At 47.4% G+C, this 17,054-nt stretch overlaps 1 non-coding gene across 1 annotated transcript; it reads left to right on the forward strand.

The window, feature by feature from the left end:
- The first annotated feature begins 8,038 nt into the window (after positions 1 to 8,038).
- Positions 8,039 to 8,111, forward strand: Trnaa-agc (transfer RNA alanine (anticodon AGC)). The gene has a single exon. It is a non-coding gene; the product is annotated as a tRNA-Ala (tRNA).
- Positions 8,112 to 17,054: the final 8,943 nt, after the last annotated feature.

Consider the following 17,054-nt stretch of genomic DNA (forward strand, 5'->3'; position numbering starts at 1 on the left):
TCCAATTACCCCTGTCTTGCGCTAGCGTATTCATACTTGCGCCTGCAAATTTCCTAACTTCATGATCCCACCTGGTTTTCTGCCGTCCTCGACTGCGCTTCCCTTCTCTTGCTATCGATTCTGTAACCTTAATGGTTCATCGGTTATCCATCCTACGCATTACATGGCCTGCCCAGCTCCATTTCTTCCGCTTAATGACAACTAGAATATCGGCTATCCCCGTTTGTTCTCTGATCCACACCGCTCTCTTCCTGTCTCTTAACGTTACTCCTAAGATATTTCGTTCCATCGCTCTCTGTGTGGTCCCTAACTTGTTCTGGAGCTTCTTTGTTAACCTCCAAGTTTCTGCCCCATATGTTAGCACCGGTAGAATGCAATGATTGTACACTTTTTTTTTGAATGACAGTGGTAAGCTCCCAGTCAGGATTTGGCAATGCCTGCCGTATGCACTCCAACCCAATTTTATTCTTCTGCAAATTTCTTTCTCATGATCAGGGTGCCCTGTGAGTAATTGACCTAGATAAACGTAGTCCTTTACAGACTGTAGAGGCTGACTGGCGATCCTCAATTCTTGTTCCCTTGTCAGGCTATTGAACATTATCTTTGTCTTCTGCATATTCATCTTCAACCCAATTCTTACACTTTCTCGATTAAGGTGCTCAATCATTTGTTGTAATTCGTCTCCCTTGTTGCTGAATAGGACAATGTCATCTGCGAACCGAAGGTTGCTTAGATATTCGCCGTTGATCCTCACTCCTAAGCATTCCCAGTCTAACAGCTTAAATACTTCTTCTAAGCATGCAGTGAATAGCATAGGAGAGATTGTGTCTCCTTGCCTCACCCCTTTCTTCATAGGTATCTTTCTACTTTCCTTGTGGAGAACCAAGGTAGCGGTGGAATCCTTGCAGATATTTGCTAAGATATTCACGCATGCCTCCTGTACCCCTTGATTAAGCAATGCCTCTATAACTGCTGGTATCGCTACTGAATCAAATGCATTTTCATAATCTATGAAATCCATATAGAGAGGTTGGTTGTACTCCGCAGATTTCTCGATTACCTAATTGATGACATGGATATGATCCATTGTAGAATATCCCTTCCTGAAGCCAGCCTGTTCTCTAGGTTGGCTGAAGTCAAGTGTTGCCTTGATTCTATTGGAAGTAATCTTGGTGAATATTTTATATAATACTAAACGCACGCTAATGCGTCTGTAATAGAGCAGTGCACGGGCCGATTTTTGCGGCCCGGGCCCGGCCCGGGCCCGTTTTACATTGAGCGGCCCACCCGAGCCCGATCAAAACATTTATGGAGAGACCCGAGCCCGGCCCGGGCCCGGAAATAATCTACGATACCCGCCCGGCCCGGCCCGCCACCCCTTTACCTTAAGCCCGAGCCCGGCCCGAGCCCGGCTCGAAACCGACCCGAACCCGGCCCGAGACCGAAAAATACATGTTTTTCAGAGTTTAGAAGCCCGACAATAACTCGCAGAAAGCCCGAGCCCGGTCCGGGCCCGCGTCAAAAAACCCGAGCCAGGCCCGGGCCCGGGTCAAAAAGCACCCGCCGTGCCCGAGCCCGGCCCGAGCCCGGGAAAAAACTGCTCTACCCGGCCCGGCCCGGCCCACGGGCCGGATCGGGCCCGGGCTTTCGGGTAAGCCCGAGCCCGTGCAGTGCTCTAGTCTAATTCTTCAATTCTTTAACGTCTCCCTTCTTATGGATAAGTATAATGTTGGCGTTCTTCCAGCTCTCTGGTACACTTGAAGTTGTGAGGCATTGCGTATAAAGGGCCGCAAGCTTTTTAAGCATGATATCTAGCATATCAAGCATGATATAGGTAGCATAATGGCTACCTATATTGGATAAATTGGATTCTATGAAGCATTTTTAGGCCACATACACCGGCCGAGTTGTAGCTGGTGTATTTAGAAAATGTACATGGTGTATCTGATACTTTTTGTTTGTGTTTGTGAAATGACAATGAAGAAAAAAAAACTGTATAGCGTAGTGGTTACGACCCTCGCTTGAAGATCGCGGGTACGCGGGTTCTAATCCCGCCTTGGCTCTAAGATTACTTTTTTTTCTAGGGGTATCACCATTTTCTTTTTTTCCTCTCTGTTTGGCGGTGCTGTCGGTTGCACCACGGTTCTGCGGCGGAAGCCGCAGTGCCGGGCGCCAATGTGAAGCGGCGGTCGTTGGGGTGTTGCGGAGCGCAGCGTAGCAACACCCCACATAAAGAAATACTGCTCCAGTCATGTAGACTGCTCCCTCCCTGATAGTGAGATTATATTTGGATCATCAAAACAGTGATGCGTTTATTTAGGAATACCAACAATCCCTTAACAACAGCCACAGTTGTGCATTGTCACCACCAGCCCAGCGTGTTCTCCGCATTCTCCGTTGCAACGGCGGCGGCTAGAAACATGGTACGCGCGAGCGGCGCATGGCGGCGCCAGTGGTCGAGCGCTGGGCTTGGGCGCAAATAGAAATGCGCCGCCGGGCTTCCCTCGCTTCAAATCAGTTTCGGCGCCCGGATAGGAAGGTCACGCATGGTGTGTTCCGCCGAGGAGCAGGCTGCGTTTGAGCAACATCGTCGCGAAGTCACTCGGAAAAGGGCTCGTCGCCGATGTGCCGATTCCAGCGTGAGGGCTTCCGAAGCCCAGGAGAAACCCCGAGTTGCGGGAGCGCGATGTTGAGGGAAAACTTCAGTGAGAAGCCGCCTACCCTGAGTTTACGGCAAACGAAATAAAACGCCTGCGACGCCCCGTTTACCCCGATTTCTTCGACAGGGGAAGGGCTCTGATTTTTATTTATTCAGTGCTAGCGCATCACCGTCGGTAGGCATCATGAGACGGGGTCTACTTCAATTTTTGTCATTGTAGAGCTGCACATTCCCAGTGGCACATACATAGTTACCAAAGTTGGCGTCAAAGAGGTTCATGGAAGACGAGCACAGACCGAGTGGCAGACTCCCAATGTTCCAAGTCGGCATCAAAGAGTTTTCTTGAACAGCGGTGCCTATACTCAGTCGCGCAACTACAGTGACCCATGTCGGCATGAAAGAGGTTCGTTGAAGAGCCGCCCGTGTGTATGCAATGACACATGCTGGGTGACATTGAGAGCCAGGAAAAGTGCGTGAAGGACCACATTATTGCTAATGCGTGAGAGAGACAAAAATAGCATAGAAAAAGAAAGAATTCGTCGAGCCGGATTCCAACCAGCGACCTATGGATGTCCGTGTGGAGCAAACCTCTACAGTCTACCGCTCCACCAACTGAGCTATCGACGGATCGAGCAGTGCACCTCTTCAAAACCATGCAGTGGCCGCGCTTTGTGTGACCAAGTTAACTCAATGAAGGGCTGGCTATGAGTAGGCGCGAAACTTGTTCAGTGGACATGCGGGATGTCCACCGAAATTTCGGCAACGGGAACATGCTCCGCGGCAAGAAATGTGCTGTTATCAAGGGAACTTGTTCTTGTGCAACCGAGTTGTGAGGCGCGTTCGTCGCCGAAGTATTTTTTTTCAGCCTCCTAAGCTGTCACAGCTGTCCCCGATTTGTCGTCGGCGCGAAGTCGATCGACGGGGTAGACAAGCTGGTTGGTCGTTCCGTACTCAAGCGAACACAGTGAAAAGAGTCAGAGTCGGGATTTAAAAAAACAGATATTTATCGACGGATAAATATGCACAATGAAAAAAAATAATAGAAAAAGACCCAAGATAGACTAACACACCGAACATAATATAACACAATGATGAAGACAAATAACTATGAACAATTAACAGTAGATATACAAATGAAACAGGGCGCGGATCAAATTACAAGAATACACTTATAAGTAATTGAGTAAAGCAAAGTTCAAATGAAAACAAAGTTCAAAAGAAACAAACAATGTCATACGCGTGGCCGGGCAGCAGCAGCAAGTCCATAAACCGTGAAGTCGGCGCGCAGAGCTTTCCCGAAGAATGATGGCGGGCTGATCTTGTCGAGGTGTATGCGATTGCTGGGCTGGGTTTCCCGGGAGTCTAGATTTGACGTCTTCTCTCAAGCAGGTTGACCTAACTTGAGGCGCACTACCGTTAGCTTCGTTGCAGACGTTGGTAAGTCGTCTAGTACGTCAACTAGTTCCTCGAAGTTTCCGAAGTGGCCAGGTGGCCCAGGCGTTACTGGACTGCACTAGCCCCCCGACGGCTTCTCAGTTGCGCATAGGTTCAGCTTCTATACTAATTAGTAGGGCCCAAAATCTGCGCTCAAAAGCCTCTCCTTTCCTCCTTTCCCTAGTTCCCTATGTAGGGAAACTGCCGGTATGCAGAGTTCACCTAATTAATTCATGGCTCCTCCCGAAAGTCATGGCCGCGCCTCTTTGACCATGGGCGAAGGACGGTAGATTCCCCTCTCTCCATGGTCAAGGGCCAAGGTCGAGCCCGGCATTACCACGCGGACGTACACGCACACTTCTGGCTCCGTAATCGGCAGTGTCGCGTCTCGAATCGAGATGCCACGCCGTGAGGACCATACGCTTTTGACGCCCGTAATTCGGCGTGCCGATGTCTCGAAATTATACGCTGCACAGTGAGGACCCCAAGTTGTTGACGCCCGTAATTCGGCGTGTCGCTAATCAGACTCAAAACCAGTAGAAAACTCACGAAAATATGCCGCTTCGTGACTTAGCCATACAAACGTACTTTTTTATTATTTTGTCATAGTATCAATTAACAATGTATGAAAGTGTCCTGCGCATCTCTTGTCAACTACGTAGTTTTATCGCAGTTCACCAAAGCGAGCGATCTGCATGATTTTGAACCCAACGTTTCGAGGAGTGTCTAGCCTTCACGAAATAAACGAGCGCGGAAAAAAGCAGGGCCGTTGCCTTCATCGTCGTCACGCTGTCGTGATTCCGTTGCCATCGGGCCGTCGTTCTCATACTGCCATCGACGTCACGCAGTCATCGTCTTCACAGTCATCATTCCATCGTCGTCACAGCCACCACTGTCGTCCTCGGTATACTACCATGCCGTCTACCAAAACGCGTCGATCATAACTTGTGTCGTCATCATCGCCTTTATTAGCTTTATATTAAAATACCTTTATCAACTTCAGCAGCGTAATTGCGGATTATTGCTAGTGTAGTCATTGGCCAGATTGCTTGGCTTCTTCAACAATGCTTTCCGATGTCCGACCATCCGCTTGCACTTAACGGACCCTAATATCGTTTAAAAGGGCCCTAAACCACCCTTCGGGCTTCGTGAAATAACTTAGTCGGCGGGTAGCATATGCTGCTGTGAACATCTTACCTGCGTTTCGCTGTTATACGCGGTGCATGGAGCTCGCAAGTAGAGCCCTAAATCACCTTTCTCTAAACGCTTTCTATTACGCAGAAGCCTGCTCCTCACTCTCTGCTGGACGCCTTCGCAGTGCAAGGGATTGAAAAAAAGGAATGGGAGCGCAGCGGAGGCCCCGTTTGATTACCAATAACTTCTCGTCTGCCGAACGCATTGAAGTACTCTTGAGGTAAGATATTTCTGAAGTAGCCCTTCACTTCACTTATATTTCCTTAGTGACCCCCGCTGGGGGTATTACATAAGGGGTGGGATTTACAAATCTTGATTGTTCTAATTAGTAGCCACATGTGTTCAATGAAGAATGTAAGTATTAAGCTTATCAGCAAATGACGATGATGAGGTGATTTCGGCGATCTGACGGGGCGGGCTGTTGCAGTCGGTCGAAGATCGGCAAAAGAAAGATGCAGAGAAGGTTGTAGTATGGCTGCGTGGGCGCGTTACCTGCAACTGGTGGCCCTGAACGCAGGGAATGGAGAGGTGGAGGGACCAACACATATGGTGCGTGATGAATCGAGCTGTGATAAAACTTATGAAAAAGGATTAACGAATCAATGCGACGCCGGGATGACAGCGTGTTTAAGGCAGACTGTGCTTTTAGTAGTGATACGCTGGTGTTATAAGAATACAATGAATGAATGAACCTTGCTGCACGATTCTGAATTCTTTCGAGTGCATTGATAAGGTAGGTTTGATGTCGCGACGACATTGTGGAAACCTATTCGAGCTTCGGACGTGCGACGTACAAGTGCATTGAATGCAAGTAATTTAACGTGATGCGTATCATGACGGACAGATGGCGTTTCAGGAATTCCAGTGTTAGGTTAGCGGAAGCAGTAATGCGCGTTACATGAGCCGACCAGTCTAAGTAGTATGAAAGGGTGGCGCCGAGGTATATAAATGTGTACAGTTTTTCTAAGGTGGTATTAGTAATATTATACGGTAGGGATAAGGGCTGATGCCGGCGAGTGAAACACGTTACTTTACATTTATTGGGCTTAAGGTCATTAGCCAGTCGTTGCACCAGTCTTGCACTTTGTTAAGATCATCTTGTAAAACATTGTGGTCAACAAAGCGGCTAGTAATGATACGGTAGATAACACAATCATCGGCGAACATACGGATTTCAGAGGAAACATGGAGAGGAAGGCCGTTAATATAAATAAGAAAATGCAGAGGGCCTAGTACGCTACCTTGTGGGACGCCAGATGTTACCGTGAGGGGTGCGGATGTGTAATCATTGATATGTACTGACTGTGATCGGTTAGTGAGAAATTCAGTAATGGATTTTAAGATGTCGGGGTGCAGGTTACAGGGATGCCACGTTCAGTGAATTCGATGGGTGACATAACAGATTGCACAGATAATGGTTGTATCAGCAGCGGAGCATCAGGTTAAGTGGTGAATACCAATGAAAACGCAAGGTGAAATGCATCGGCATTCTCGTGTTCGGGTATCACTATATGGTTATGGTATGCGATAATGATAGCGTCCGGTGGCTTGAGGTTTAGAAATTGCCATAATTTCTGTGGGTTACTGCTTAGTACACAATGCAAGATTCCATGGAAGCAGGAGTGGTTTTCGCGGTATATAGCAGAGATATAAGCTTTCTCTGCCTCGTAATATTTGCCCCAGGTCACAGGACAGTTGCTTTGCTTTTCGTAACAGAAAAGTCGTTTTTTCTTGTTTTCTGGAGTTGTTAATTTTTTTTTGTGATCCAAGGTTTATTACTGTTAGTCTGTACTGTAATAACTGGAATGTGGTTAGAAGCAAGATTAGTGATATTTTGTTGGAAGGTCGACCAATTTGCTTGAAGTTTGCGGTTATGGAATTCAGCAGTGAAATCGGGGTAGAAAGACATGAGTTCGTTGTTAATCGCATCGTAGTTGCCTTTATCGTATAAGCGTATTATTTTAGTCCATGATTCTCGTTTGGAAAGGTAAAGTTAAAGACAGTGTGAATTACTCTATGTTCGCTAATGTCCTGGAGATAAGACATCGAAGACAGGCTGGACGGATTGTTAGTTAATATAAGATCTAAAATTCTGGCGGAGTCCTGCACCACGCGGGTTGGTTCTAAAACTAGCTGTGTTAAGTTGAAATTAAAGCATACTTCGAGGAAATCATTTTCGGTTTTACTATGTGACGAACGTGCATAGCTATCCCAGTTGATATGCGGGAAGTTAAAGTCTGCGAAGAGTAAAATCTGGGCGTCAGTGCATTTTTTCATTAGTACATCTAGGTCGCAGTTGAGCTTATTAGAAAAACCGGCGTCTGCTCGTGGGGGGCCGTAGCAAACACCGAGTAAGATAGTAAGATAGCAAACACGGAGAGAAAGTCAACAAATGACTTTCTCCACTTAAATAAAATGTGGTTCAGGGCCCCTTTATTCACTTTTAGAGGGACCCTAAAGCAAGTTTGACAATTGTATAGAAAAGTACTAAGATGGTAGGGTAGGTCCTTCTGGTCATTAAGAGACATATTTATACACTCCGCCAACGTTACAGACAATTTCCTCATTTCCACCGCAATCCGAAGACGCCTTCCGAGCGGCAGACAGCACGTTTAATATGCGAAGCGAGATTCTTGCGGCAACCGGTCGTCGCCTCCACCTTCCCCTCACCTCTTTCGTTCGATTTCCTTCGACCTTGTTTCAGGCGAAGAGCACAATATGCTAGCGACTCGGTTACCGAGTGATTGTGTCGGGGGTGTAGCTCAGATGGTAGAGCGCTCGCTTAGCATGCGAGAGGTACTGGGATCGATACCCAGCACCTCCACTTTTTTATTTTTTCAACATGAAAAGAGCGTTCCCGATACTCAGTTGTGAGAAAGTCGACGTAGGCACTCCGTTTTGCGCAGTTCGTATGAAATGCAAAATGATGCTTTTATATGCATCATCATCAGCCTATATTTATGTACACTGCAGGACGAAGGCCTCTCCCTGCGATCTCCAATTACCCCTGTCTTGCGCTAGCTGATTCGAACTTGCGCGTGCGAATTTCCTAACTTCATCACTCCACCTAGATTTCTGCCGTCCTCGACTGCGTTTCCCTTCTGTTGGTATCCATTCAGTAAGCCTAATGGTCCACCGGTTATCCATCCTTCGCATTACATGGCCTGACCAGCTCCACTTTTTCCGCTTAATGTCAACTAGAATATCGGCTATCCCCGTTTGTTCTCTGATCCGAACCGCTCTATTCCTGTCTCTTAACGTTAGGCCTAACATTTTTCGTTCCATCGCTCTTTGTTTGGTCCTCAAATTGTTCTCGAGCTTCATGTTATCCTCCAAGTTTCTGCTCCATATGTTAGCACCGGTAGAATGAAATCATTGTACACTTTTCTTTTCATGGACAGTGGTAATCTTCCAGTCAGGATTTGGTAATGGTAATTCCTTTTAGATGCACTCACTGGAAAAGCTTTCTGCTTTTTGGCGCTCTTGCATAACATTAATGCTCACATAAGCGCGCTCAGTGCAAATAGTTCACTGTTTTTATGATGCTTTATATATTATAAAAGGTCATCCAAGAATTTTTTTTTTCAAGCCTGCAGTTACATATTGTAATAGTGCATCACAGAGTTCAGCGACTCCTTCGTCTCCGAACGCATTTATTGCCAGAGTGTTTCCTTCGGCGACTTCGTTCAATGCCCCCAACTTATTATCTTTAAAAGGGACATCCCGTTTAAAGACGACTAGTTACAATATTGCCGAATTGCCGGCCTTACTCAGCGCCCAACTCAGTGCAGTGCCGTCTAACAAGGACAGAATAAGAACAGTTCAATGAAAACGGAGACAACGGCAACAACTTCACGATGGGGATGAAACGACGACGACCACATGACATTGCCACATCACTCACCATTTAGAATAAACAAACTTTATTTGCTGGTGAGGGTGGGTTGCAGGGTCCGAGGTTAGGTCCAATACAACAAAGTGAGAGTCTTCGATCGAAAGAGAGAAAGAGGCCAGATGGAAGGAGCAGAAGAAAAGCTCTATTCCTTATTTTTATTTTTCTAGCCTCGCACCACAAGGCATGAGACACGGGCGCAGGAGCGCGCCATATATGAAAGGCCGCCGAGGAAGATCACGATGGATTCAAGGAACAGGCGGGTTTAGCCTGGCGATAAATGAGGGCAATTGCTCCACCAGAGCGTCGCTTACAATATCGCTTCAGTGTTTCACAACATGTCCAATAAACCAGTCTGTCTTAAGAATTAGATAAGAAGACGTGAAGTTTCTTTGCAGGATATAACTGATCCTTCGGGGAACACAGGGTGTTGCAGACACGCATGCGGAAGGTCCTTTTTTTTTGCAGATTCTCCAGGAAAGTGCGCTTTTAATCTTCAAATTCTGGGCATGACTACAGAAAGTGTTTAATGTCTGCTGTCTCGTCTCATGCCGTACAGTTCAGAGAATTGATACACGTGTCTTAAATAACCGTCGTGGTGTACTAGGAGATCCGGTCTTTATTCGATGTCGAAGTAAGGCTCCAAGTCAACGAAATCTCTTGGTTACACAGGGCATATGCGGTAGAACCGAAAGGGACTCAAAGTCGTTACAAATGTCAGTTTTTTTAGCTTAGTTACTCTTTGGCGCCTTGAGTTTGGGAGGATGATAAAGGGCTGCGTATACAAAATTGCCAGCTTTCTCGGTGCCAGAAATACCAATGTGGGAGGAATGTACTGAAACTTTACTGAGCACCCTTTGTTGCCGAATTCTTCCACGAGGCCTAGTGATTTGTGCGGAAACTTGATGGAAGGTAGACAACGGTACTGTTGTTGCAACGCGGCCTTTGAGTTCGCAAGGAGAACCACATTCAGTGGAGGCAAAGTCTTTAGTTTGCGCAGAGCAACAGCTTTTGCCACACCTCCCACATGTGTCGACGAGGTTGTGCAGTCCAGACTGCCAGACCATGTTTATCTCAGAGAGGGAATATACAATAAAGTGGCGCAGCGGTGTTTGTCTACTTTGACAGAGCCATCTGTTTATACTTGTAGGTGAATCGGGTAAGTCGTGTTCAAATGTTCTAGAACTAGTGACCTGACTTGTGCAGATGGAATGCAGCGCTTTCAGTGCAATCGTGGTGCACTTAAGTATCACGTGATATTTTCGAATGTCCAGGGCGGTTCTTTATTGACGTCACCACGCTTTCATTTATAAAAGGAGTACCGTCTAGCAACTCATTCAGTTCATTCTAAGACTGTCATAGGAAGACCACGGAAATTAAAGCCACCAGGGGTGCTATTTTGTAAGAATGAATTTCTTTATGCCAATGCTTTTTCGCGTGACGTCACCGTTTTTGGAAATGGTGGGTAGGTATGCACGACGTTTTTTTTAATAGTCCAATCAACAGCTCCGTCCGTTGGGCGGATGTTTCTTTCCTGTTCTCGTCTCTTTTTCCGGGGCTGTATAGCAAACGTATTTTGTAAAAAGACATTTATTAAAAGCACACGTCCATCCTTCGTAAAGCAAGTTTGTTTTATAACCTTACAACGTGAAAGCTGCCGTAGCATAAAGAAAAGCAAACGCAAGTGCTATCTTAGAAGTCGTGGCCACATATTTGTCGAATCTGCATCCAATCTGTGCCGCTGAGCGCACGCAAAATGGCGGCCTCTGTTGAACCTAACATCACCGAGCTTTTACGCTAGTCCGTTGTGACCCACGGTGGTGTACTTTCGTCTGAGAAGAAATTCAGACGCTGGTTCCGGGAGACATGAGATACAAGAGTGAGGTGAGTAAATATCCTCGTGTAGTGCTTGCATTGTTTGCTTTTGGCTGCATGTATTGAATGACGTGTGACCCCCACCCCCCCCTTTTTTTTTAGGAAGAACCAACAAGAATTATTTATAACACCGGAGGACAAAATTTGGAACAGAGTGGATCGAGAACTGTCAAGGCACCGAGCACCCTTCAGTGGGGCACCGCCACGACAGAACAATAGCTTCGTCAAAGTGATCGCAGCGACGGTAACCCTTCCTCTGTCAGGCGCCCCTGCACTGACGGTTCCGCTCTGAGAAAGAAGATGCTGGAACAGTAAATGTCAGTAGGGACTTTAACTTTTCTTATATGAACGGTATAAAAAGTTAAAACACAGTTATCAAATCGAAGTGAGCATTTTATGCGGGCGATAAGTTTAGACAAAATGTTTGCCTTGCTGTGTTGCGGTTGGGCTGAAATTCCAACTTTTTAGAAAGGCTGCAAAATGTCGGCTAAAGGCCCACGCGTGTCGAAGGAACAGGCCGCTGTTCTGTTGCAGTTAATCGAACAGCATCCATACCTGGCTAGAGCTTCTACGGAGTTCTCGCCCCGTATGAGTGCTGATCGAAAAAAAAAAAACGAGCTGTGGGAGGAGATAGCTGCTCTTTTAAATAAACAGCGGTAAAGACGACAAGTCGCCGGCGCAATCACTGGGCCAGCTCTGTATTATTTGTCTCGATCAGTGAACAAGCTTAACATTTACATGTAGTGCTGTGATGATCATTTCTGGTACATATTTGCATGATATAACTGGCAATAATAAAGCACTTATGTGGCTAAAAGAAAAAAAGTCCAGTTTAAGATGCCATGTGGGACATCTTAATGAAATGGGAGGGCAGAATTTTGATGGGTCAAAAATATTGTTGCAGGAAGAAAGCAGGCCCACGAGTGTAGAAGAATGTATATTTACAAGCGAAGAAATATGGCGTTCAGGCAACGGCCAGTGTCTTCGTCTTCCTCTCGTTCGCGTCACCTTCTTCTTTCCCTTCGCCGTAACATCATCTTCCCCGTGGGGTTAGCTCCGTCCGGGTGCAGGTTATGGAGCGTTGCTTAATGGGGGGACATAGGGCTTGAGCCTGGCGACGTGAACAACATCGCTGGTGACGTTGGCAGGCACTGAAGGCTGACCGACAGGGGCGATCTGGTATGTGACGTCGGACAGTTGTCGTAAGATCTGGTATGGACCAGCATAACGGGAAAGTAGTTTTTCCGACAATCCGACGCGACGTGAAGGCGTCCAGAGAAGGACAAGGGAACCAGGTGAAAAATGGTGGTCTCGGTGCCGAAGGTCGTAGCGTCGCTTTTGAGAAGCTTGCGAGACTGTAAGGCGATGATGGGCGACCTCTCGGGCCTGGGCGGCTAAGGCAATAGCATCGGGAGCGTAACCAGTGCTGGATGATTGTACTGCGGAAGGTAGCAATGTGTCGAAGGGCAAGGTGGGGTCGCGGCCATACAAAAGGTAAAATGGGGAGAATGCGGCAGTATCGTTACGGGACGAGTTGTATGCTAAAGTGATGTACGGTAAAGCGACGTCCCCGTCGCGGTGATCGTCGGAAACGTTCAGGGCCAGCATTTTAGTTAGTGTTCGGTTGAATCGTTCGGTGAGGCCGTTCGTTTGAGGGTGGTATGCGGTAGCGAGCTGGTGTTCTGTAGAACAGGAGCGGAGCAGATCATCGACGACCTTCGAGAGAAAGTAGCGGCCGCGATCCGTGAGTAACTGGCGAGGGGCGCCGTGGTGCAGGGTGACGTCGTATATTAGGAAGTCGGCGACACCTTCAGCGCAGCTGGTTGGCATCGCTCGTGTAATGGCATATCTCGTGGCATAATCTGTTGCAACAGCAATCCATTTGTTTCCTTTCATAGAAATAGGAAAGGGGCCAAGCAGGTCGAGGCCCATACGGAAGAAGGGCTCTGTAGGGATAGGAATTGGTTGAAGCAAACCAGCAGGAGGCATAGCAGGCGTCTTGTGGTGCTGACACAGGTCGCAAGAAGTTACATAACGGCGTACAGAGCGATAAATGCCGGGCCAGAAGAAGCGGCCAGTTGAAGGTGCTTTGGAACGACTAGGAGGAGCTGCGGGCCATCAGGACGAACAGTACGACGGTGTAAAGTTCCATCGCGCAAGGTGAACATCCGCAGAGACGGATCATTAGGCGAGGAGCTTAGGCGTTCCATAAGTGTTCGAAGAACAGGATCTTGGCGTTGCTCGTCGCCAATATGGAGAAAGCCGGAGAGGGACAGGATACTGATGTCCGAGTCTGCATCGGTATCGTCCGGTTGATCCACGGGATTGCGGGACAGGCAGTCAGCGTCTTTATGCAGGCGCCCTGACTTATACATAATAGAAAATGTGTATTCTTGTAGACGCAATGCCCAACGTGCAAGTCGTCCAGTTGGGTCCTTCAAAGAGATTGATGATCCGTTACGACGCAGAAGCTCCGACCGAAAAGGTACGGCCGAAATTTCGCGACCGCCCATACGAGCGCGAGGCATTCCCTCTCAGTGATGGAGTAATTTCGCTCGGGCGTGGAAAGAAGGCGGCTGGAGTAAGCGATGACACGGTCGTGGCCCTGTTGACGTTGAGCGAGGACAGCCCGATGCCATAACCACTCGCGTCAGTTCGTACTTCAGTAGGCGCCGAAGGGTCAAAGTGTGACAGAATCGGGGAGGTTGTAAGCCGCTCGATAAGGGTAGAGAAGGCTTGCTCCTGCAGTGGTCCCCAAGTGAGAGGAATGTTTCTTAAGAAGGTCAGGGAGAGGGCGAGCGATGTCGGCAAAATGCTTTACATCTCGCCGGAAATAAGAGCATAAGCCCAGAAAACTACGGACATCGTTTGTTGAAAGGTACAGGAAAATGGTGCACGGCATGGAATTTCTGTGGATGAGGTTGGATTCCGGCGGCGTTTACGAGATGGCCGAGCATGGTAATTTCACGGTGACCGAAATGGCACTTGGAGGAGTTTAGCTGAAGGCCAGCCCTGCGAAACACGGAGAGTATGGTCGTGAGGTGCCTCAGGTGGCTCTCAAAGTTCGAGGAAAGCACAATCACATCGTCGAGGTAACAGAGGCATGTAGACCACTTCAAGCCGCGCAGCAGAGAGTCCATCATGCGCTCGAATGTAGCTGGCGCATTGCATAATCCAAAGGGCATGACTTTAAATTGGTACAGACCGTCCGGTGTGACGAAGGCGGTTTTCTCACGGTCCATCTCGTTGACGCTAACCTGCCAATAGCCGGAGCGGAGTTCATTTGATGAAAAGTATTGGGATCCGTGAAGGCAGTCAAGAGCGTCGTCAATGCGAGGCAGGGGGTAAACATCCTTCTTTGTTATCTTGTTGAGGTGACGGTAGTCAACGCAGAAGCGCCACGAGTAACAATATATTTTCGGTGTCTCAATATAGAAGGACAATAGCATTATAGCAGTAATTCCAAAGCCTGCGAATGCGGACGAATACAACAACATACCAAGGCCTCGTTACTTACCTTCTGTAAGTAAATTAAATTTACATTTTTTCGCAAACAGAAACATGATGCGCAGATGGCTGCAGCTGAAAGAGGAAGCGTGCAGCCTGCGGGACATACAGCGCAGCAGTGCCTCGAGCAGGAGCGCCGGTCTAAGGGGACGAATCAATGCCTCCTGCAGCTGTTGCTGGCTGCACTTGCTCATGGCGCAAGCCAAGCCCTTTTCAGCTCCCTCAGTAAATGTAAAGAATCAAAGGCAAGAAATTTTTCATTGCATTGTTTTATTCGTTTAAAAATTTGCCTATGTAGTACTCATGATATGAAGTCAGACTGTTGCTGGTTTGCAACAATAATTGCTTATGTCGCCCTTTAATGCAACCACAAATAGCATAGCAGATACAGCATGATTTCTTTATTGAATTGATACTGCAGCAATAGGCATGTCCACACCATCAGGCTCACCTGCGCAAGTGCCAGTAAGCCTGGTGGTGCGGGCATTCTGACTGTGGCACTGAAATTTCCAGGCGGCTGATTGCTGTCATATCAGTGTGCGCGAGGCCACACCACAATTGTTCTATAATTTCATCCTGTCTCATCAAATGGTGACAATCAGGCTCTTGAGAGGCGGGGGAATTCTGACCTTACTATAACATCGAAAGCAACCTATGAACACACACACATACACACACACAAATGTGATGAAAATTCCTTGCCTATGCTCTTTTGTTTCGTTTGTGAATATCAAAGTACGACATTGACTTTTTTCTGTATGTAACTCCACGACAGCATCTTCCTTTCACATGCGATGATGTGCCTACACATCTGGCTGTGATAAATATGGTTCTGCTGGTGCGTGATGATTTATGCAGCTGTACATTCTTTTCTGGTACAGTTTAAACTGGGTGCTATTTCTGTGTAACTGTGGATTGCGCAATAGTTTTCCGCAACAATGGTTGCCGCTACATGAGATATTTCAGATCCAAGGGGACGTGATATTTATACAAAGCGATGTTATATATGTTGCGTATGTCTATACTGCTGCAGCCTGAAGATTTTCACGGTTCTTTAATGTAGGGGCTATTGCATTGATGGGTGAATAAAAACGTTTTACTTTAAAAAAGGGCTGTGGTTGAACAATAAAGAAAGCTGCAGTTTTGTTTAATGCTTTTTTACATATCACTGCTACATTTGCAGTGCTAGCTTGCACTGTAAAAATGTTACTGCGTAACGTTTCAGTTATTGACGCTACTATCTCCAAGTGAGGGCGCTTTTCTGAAATCTATCAACAGCTCAAGCGTGAACACACTTCACGGGAGCCAACGCGTTTGACATGTTCGATGACCAGGGGACGGCATTTTTGTCACTCGGAGGAAACTTTGCGGTTTTTGGTGGAGAGAAAATGGTGGTGGACCTAAAGGTGTGTGTGTAACAGCACGTTCTATGGAGCGGAAGGTGTGATGTGCGCTGTGCATTTTAGCTTTTGTGAGCTTCTCTGCCAGAGTAGAAAGCGAGGAGACGAACACTAATGTCCTTCATTGCATAACGGGAGTGGAGAACTGTCAGGGATACCAGTAAGAAAAAAGTTTAGAGAACAAAACTGCACGCTACATCCATGGCACACAGGGCATCTACATGACGGCAGCAGCAGCAAGCGAATCATCTCAAACACGTGGTGCTCGACCGACAATCAGGCATCTATTGTGGGACTGTCCCGGTCTCGCGACAGTAAGATATAAGCACAAGAGACGGGGCATTACCTCACTGTAGGCATGGACCACGCCACCCCCTCAGGTCGATGCTAGACGAACTATCAACTCCTCATGGGAGTTCGTTCGCGAGGCCAGCTTGACCGGCAGGTTATGAATCTGTATATTCTTTTTCCTTGTGAACTCCGCCATTGACCCTTACCCGTGCTTAGACCACAGAGTCATTTTTTCAATAAAGTTCTTTCTCTCTCTCTCTATAAATCATGAATACTTTGCATTACGTAGACATCAACTTCAACTGAGTATGGGAAATGTTGCGTCAGCAATTTTGCCCCATTAAATGAACAATGCAATTATTTCGTATCTGTTAGACCACCACATCTTGCTGACACTACAAAAGCGTGTATGCACCTATCAAGGCTCCCACTGCTGTTGACGTCGCAAATGCAGCCACACACTCCTCAAGTAATACATGTGCTGCGCACGGGTTGTGCCGAAGATGCCGATTACACTGTATCGGACAGCCTACCCCATCAAATAATTCAATCGAGCCCCCTGTTTCACGGCAGATCATAAGCCATTGGGTCACCGTTACTGTCAAGCTCGCGACTACTGCGGCTGCTGCTGTCGTCATCACTTTTATCATCGTCTTCTACGTCGCCCTCAGACAGCCGAAGGTTCTGCAACACAGCACATGTCACGGCAATGTTGGCCACAGGATGAAGCCCGTAGAGGAGGGTGCGGTACCGCTGCAGACAGCGGAAACGGCTCGTAAAGAACCCAATACACCTCTCCACT

Source organism: Dermacentor silvarum, chromosome 8 (genome assembly GCF_013339745.2).
Source record: "Dermacentor silvarum isolate Dsil-2018 chromosome 8, BIME_Dsil_1.4, whole genome shotgun sequence".
Classification (NCBI taxonomy): domain Eukaryota; kingdom Metazoa; phylum Arthropoda; class Arachnida; order Ixodida; family Ixodidae; genus Dermacentor; species Dermacentor silvarum.